Source organism: Quercus lobata, chromosome 2 (assembly GCF_001633185.2).
Source record: "Quercus lobata isolate SW786 chromosome 2, ValleyOak3.0 Primary Assembly, whole genome shotgun sequence".
NCBI lineage: Eukaryota > Viridiplantae > Streptophyta > Magnoliopsida > Fagales > Fagaceae > Quercus > Quercus lobata.
This window is the reverse complement of record NC_044905.1, coordinates 57,483,799-57,489,798: the sequence shown is the minus strand read 5'-3', so window position 1 is coordinate 57,489,798 and position 6,000 is coordinate 57,483,799.

Sequence of the window (6,000 nt, the reverse complement as noted above, 5' to 3'; positions counted from 1 at the left end):
TATAAATCCTCAATTAAATTCAGGGCACATTATATTTTTATTAAATGGTAGTTTATATAATTTTAGATATACACACAATTATAATAAATGCTTAATACTAGAATATATAATTCTATGCACAAACACAATCATAATAAATGTCCATTAATAATTAATATTATAAAATTTCATATTTAAACAAAAAAATAAAGGATAAAAAAAATCATATTATGTTAAGCTTTCTAGTGCATTGCACTAGTTATTAACTATTACTAATAATAAAGGTGTAGAGAGACATTTTGTTTTTCTTCATAATTTGATATTTATAACGGAAGAGGGGGGAGTTGAACCCTAAATGTCTCAATTAGAAATACTATAATATGCCAACTTTTTTTTTTTTTTTTTAACAGCTATTTTTTTGTTTGATAAGTAATATATGTTTTTAAGAGGAGGGAGGCCCAAACCCCAAAAGAGCAAAGACAATAAGAGGGAAACCAGCCCATTAACATTCTTATAAAACACTATAAGGTTCCAATCAATTGAGTTATAAAACTCATGACAAAAAGATAAAATCATAAGATAGAATTGAAAATTAATAAAAATAAAATTACGTAGAAAATACCACCTTGGTTGAATTCAAAGGGGTACTCGTCCTATATTAAAGTCAAAGTCAAGGCTGAAAATTACATTTTTGCATTGTGAAATTTGGAGTTTTTATTTCAATGTGATAATATCCACTCTGAACTTTTCCATTTATTTCAATGTGAATCTTCTAATTGTTGAGGTGCACGGCACTTAGAGTCCAGCCCACTTAGACTTCTATTTCAAGGGGAAATAGGAAAACTTAACTACAAGGTTTAGGTCTCCTAATTCAAGCACTATTAGGAGCATCAGGTGGCTTGAATGCTTTATATAAAGCATATTACGTACTTCACATATAGAAGAGAGAGAGGGAGATTCAGAGAGAGATTGAAGAGTGAAACCCAAATTTGAAGCCGATTAAAAGAAAAAAGATTAGTGCTTTGTGCGGCATTGAGGGAAAAAATAAAAGGTGATTTTTCTTTTATTCAAGACACACAAGGAAGATAAATTGGGGTTTTCTCTAGAACAATTATTTAGGTACTACAACCACAGAGAGTTGAAGTATTTAGAGTGGAAGATCTTACTATCGGGTTTTGTGGTGAGGTTGTATTTGTTCCTAGATGTATTATTGTATTTTTCCAATTTATTGTGAACTTAGATTTTAGGTATAAATTGAGTGTTGTAATCTCTATTTTATTATAGTCGATTGATTGGATTTGCCTCATAGTTTTTCCCTTTACACTAGAGGGTTTTCCATGTAATTTCTTGTTGTTCTTGTTGGTTGATTTTTTTATCGCTTCCGTAGATTTCTATTTCCTCTGTTGCTTGGGTTGTATTTAATTTATTTCACACATAGACAGGGATTTATCCTAACAAGTGGTATCAGAGCTTTAGTTGTTGGATGTGATTATCTTGTGTTGAATTGAATGAAAAATATGAATATGAATATGAGCACTACGATTAAACTTACAATGTCAAATTATTCGATTTGGAAGCCGATGATGGAGGATGTCTTTTACTGTAAGGATTTGCATGACCTTATTGAGGGTGATAGTGCTAAGCCAAGTGAGATGTCTGATAAAGACTGGGAGAAGTTAAATAGAAAAACCATTGGATGTATTAGACAATACATTGAAGTGAGTGTGTTTCATCATGTATCTCAAGAGACTAATGCAAAAGCTCTTTAGGAAAAGTTGAAGGGTCTCTATGAAAGAAAGACAGCTCAAAATAAAGTTTTTGTGGCTAGAAAGCTTGTGAATTTGAAGCTTAAGGAAGGGAGATCCGTTGCTGAGTATTGAGTGAGTTCCAAGACTTGGTGAATCAGATGTTTACAATGAAGCTAATAATTGATGATGAGTTTCAAGTTTTATTACTTCTGAGTTCCTTACTTGATAGTTGGGAGACTTTGGTGGTGTCACTTAGCAACTTTGCTCCAATTGGAGTGCTACAACTTGCAATAGTCAAGGATAGCTTGTTCAATCAAGAAACAAGAAGAAAAGATATGAGCAAGGATAATGCACAAGCTCTTGTCATAGAGAACAGGGGGAGGAGTGAGACTAGAAATTCTAAGGGGCGTGGTAAATCCAGAAGTCAATCAGATTTGAAAGGAAAATTCAAGTTTTTCTACTGTGACAAAGAAGGTCACATAAGAAGAAACTGCAAGCCTTGGAAGAATAAACAGAAAGATGAGAAAAATTAGAATAAGGTGGAGGAATAGAATACCACTGCTATCTCGACAATTGAAGATGTGGTGCTCTCTATAGGAGATGATGAATGCCGCAATGTTTCACATCCTTATGTTGAATGGGTGATTGACTCAGCTGCTTCCTGTCATGTCACTCCAAGAAAGGAGCTCTTTATTTCATACAAAGCAGGAGAATTTGGAAGAGTGAAGATGGGTAATAACAGTTATGCTGACATTGTGGGAATTGGAGATGTTTGTGTTGAGACTAACACTAGATACACCTTGGTATTGAAGGATGTGCAACATTTGCCTGATATGCGTTTGAATTTGATTTCTACTTATATTCTGGATAAAAAAGGCTATGGCAACTATTTTGGAGATGGTAGATGGAGACTCTCTAGAGGATCATTGGTGCTTGCTAGAGGGAAGATTTGTTGTACACTTTACAAGACACAAGTAAAGGTGTGCAAAGATGTTGTTAGTGCAACTCAGGAAGATTCTACGCCTAACTTGTGGCATAGGCGGCTGGCTCACATGAGTGAAAAGGGGTTGCAGATTTTGGAAAAGAGGTCTCTCATTCCTTTTGCCAAAGGTATGTCACTTAAATCTTGTGATTATTGTTTATTTGGAAAACAACATAGAGTGTCTTTTTGCATTCCCTCTACTAGAAAGTCCAATGTGTTAGATCTCGTTTATTCTGATGTATGTGGTCCCATTGGTGTGGAGTCCTTAGGTGGAAATAAGTATTTTGTTACTTTTATTGATGATGCTTCATGAAAGTTGTGGGTGTTTTTTAAAAAAAAAAAAAAAAAAAAAAAAAAACAGGTATTTAAGCACTTCAAGAAATTTCATGCCATGGTGGAAAGAGAGAAAGGGAAGCCTTTAAAGTGTCTTTGTACTGACAACGGAGTTGAATATACGTCTAATGAGTTCAAGAGTTATTGCTCCAAGAAAGGTATTAGACATGAGAAGACGGTTCCTAGTACCATACAACAAAATGGTGTGGCAGAGAGGATGAACCGCACTATTGTTGAGAAGGTCAGATGAATGTTAGGAATGACTAATTTGCCTAAGTCATTCTGGTGTGAAGCTGTTCAAACTATGTGTTACCTAATTAATCGGTCTCCATCAGTTCCATTGGAGTTTGATATTCCAGAGAGAATTTGGACTAGGAAAGATGTTTCTTACTCTCACTTAAAGGTATTTGGGTGCAAGGCATTTGCACATGTGCCTAAAGAACAAAGATTGAAGCTTGATAGCAAAGTCACTCCTTGTATATTTGTTGGATATGGAGATGCAGAATTTGGCTAAAAGTTATGGGATCCTGAGAAAAAGAAGATGATCAGAAGTTAAGATGTGGTTTTTCATGTGAATGAAACTTTGGCAGACCTTGAGAAAATTGAAAAGACAAAGGATGCTATTGTAGGTGTTCCCGACCTTACACCTACCTCTTCTTCCTCCAATCATGCCACAATAGGGAAGAGGTGCAGGATGAAAATCTTGGTGATAAACCAATAGCAGTTAATGGTGATGAACCAATAGGAGTTGATGGTGATGATGCTCAAGATATTGAAGATGTTGAATAAGGGGAGTAGCTTGTTCCACTAGCGATGGAAGAACCTCAAGTGAGGAGGTCTACTAGGGAGTGTTGTCCATTGACTAGATATTCCTCTTCTGAGTATATTTTGCTTATCGATGAGGGGGAGCTAGAATGCTTTCAAGAAGTAGAGTCTCATAAGGACAAGCAGAGCTAGATGAAGGCTATGCAAGAAGAGATAAATTACTTGCACAAGAATAAGACTTATAAGTTGGTTGTGACAAAAAAGAAGCTTGAGCTTTGTGCCAGAACAACTGGCATGAATTCTAACTGAAGAGTTGGGATGAAGATCTCTTTCCTCGATGGGCTGGAGGGGGAGATTGTTGAGGTGCATGGCACCTAAAGTTTAGCCCACTTAGACTTCTATTTCAAGGGGAAATAGGAAAACTTGACTACAAGGTTTAAGACTCCTAATTCAAGTACTATTAGGAGTGTCAGGTGGCTTGAATGCTTTATATAAAGCATATTATGTACTTTCACGTGTAAAAGAGAGAGAGAGAGAGAGAGAGATTCAGAGAGAGACTAAAGACTAAATCACAAATTTGAAGCTGATTGAAGGAAAAAGATTAGTGCTTTGTGCGGCACTAAGAGAAAAATGAAAATGTGATTTTTCTTTTGCTCAAGATACACAAGGAAGATAAATTGGAATTTTCTCTAGGACGATTATTTGGGTGCTACAACCACAGAGAGTTGAAGTATTCAGAGTGGAAGATCTTGCTATCGGGTTTTGTGGTGAAGTTGTATTTGTTCCTAGAGGTATTATTGTATTTTTCTAATTTATTGTGAACTCAGGTTTTGGGTATAACTTGATAATCTCTATTTTATTATAGTGGATTGATCGGATTTGCCTTGTGGTTTTTCCCTCTACACTGGAGGGTTTTCCACGTAATTTCTTGGTGTTCTTGTTGGTTGATTTTTTTATCGCTTCCATAGATTTTTATTACCTCTATTGCTTGGGTTGTATTTAATTTAATTCACACATAGACAGGGATTTATCCCAACACTAATATCCATCCTTTGATTATGATTTGTACTCCTATTGTTCATTGATCTTTTTGTTATGAATCTATATTCTCTATTATCTTATGGTTACTTTGCCTAGCACCCCTTTTTTTTTTGGGTGGGGGGGGGGGGGGGATTTTGATGATAGATGTGATAAGATTTCAACCTAGTGACATTTATTCTATAATGGTTGTTCTTATTATATCAGATCAAGACACTAATTAATTTTTAATATAATTATCTTAATGTTTGTAAGATAGTTTAACAAGATTCCTTTTTAAATAAAACTATAACCACACTGACAAATTGTTATGAAATTGGGAGTTATGGATAGCCATATGCTCATGGTCTCATGGTGCAGCTCAACAATGCCATCCAGTTGTACTCATGAGGAGAATCTAGGTTTCAATCCAGCTTGTTATAAGAAAATGAAAAAAAAAAAGAAAAAAAAAAGACTAATGCAAATATTTTTAGTTCTTAACAAATACGTTTCAGTTAATTCAACTAGTAAAGTTTTTTATCATTAAATAAGAGATATGTGGCTCAATCACCCTACATCCATACATTGAGCGAATGCCATAGGTTTGAAATGCTATTATTGTATTTATCCCAAAAAACCCCATCTATTTTCTTGTTTGAAATTTTTTTCTCATTTGAATTCCAACCATAGTTCTAAGGCTGTAAGCAAGCCAAGCGTATTAAAGGTTTAAGCTTATGTTGATTTAATTTTATTTTAAATACAAGCTAAGCTGAGCTTGAGCACCTCATCAAACAAGATTACATATTTAAACTTAGTTCACTTTCTTATTGAACAAGCTCAAGTTTATTTATGAGTTACTTAATTGAATAACTTCTTATTTTTTTCCCTCATATATAGTAAAACAATTACTAAAATTTTTTATCCCTTCACAAATTAATGAATTGTTAGAACATGTGGATTATTATTTTATCAATAAATTAGAAAAAATAATTTGATGTCATATGAACATCTTGACAAAATTATATAATTCAATCTCAAGTTTCCATAAATACATTTTTAGACAAGTATACATATAAAAATATAATATAATATATAATTAAATCAAGCTTCATATTTACAAGATTATTCACTAACACATTATTACATATGAGAGCATGACTATTTAGTAGAATGTGT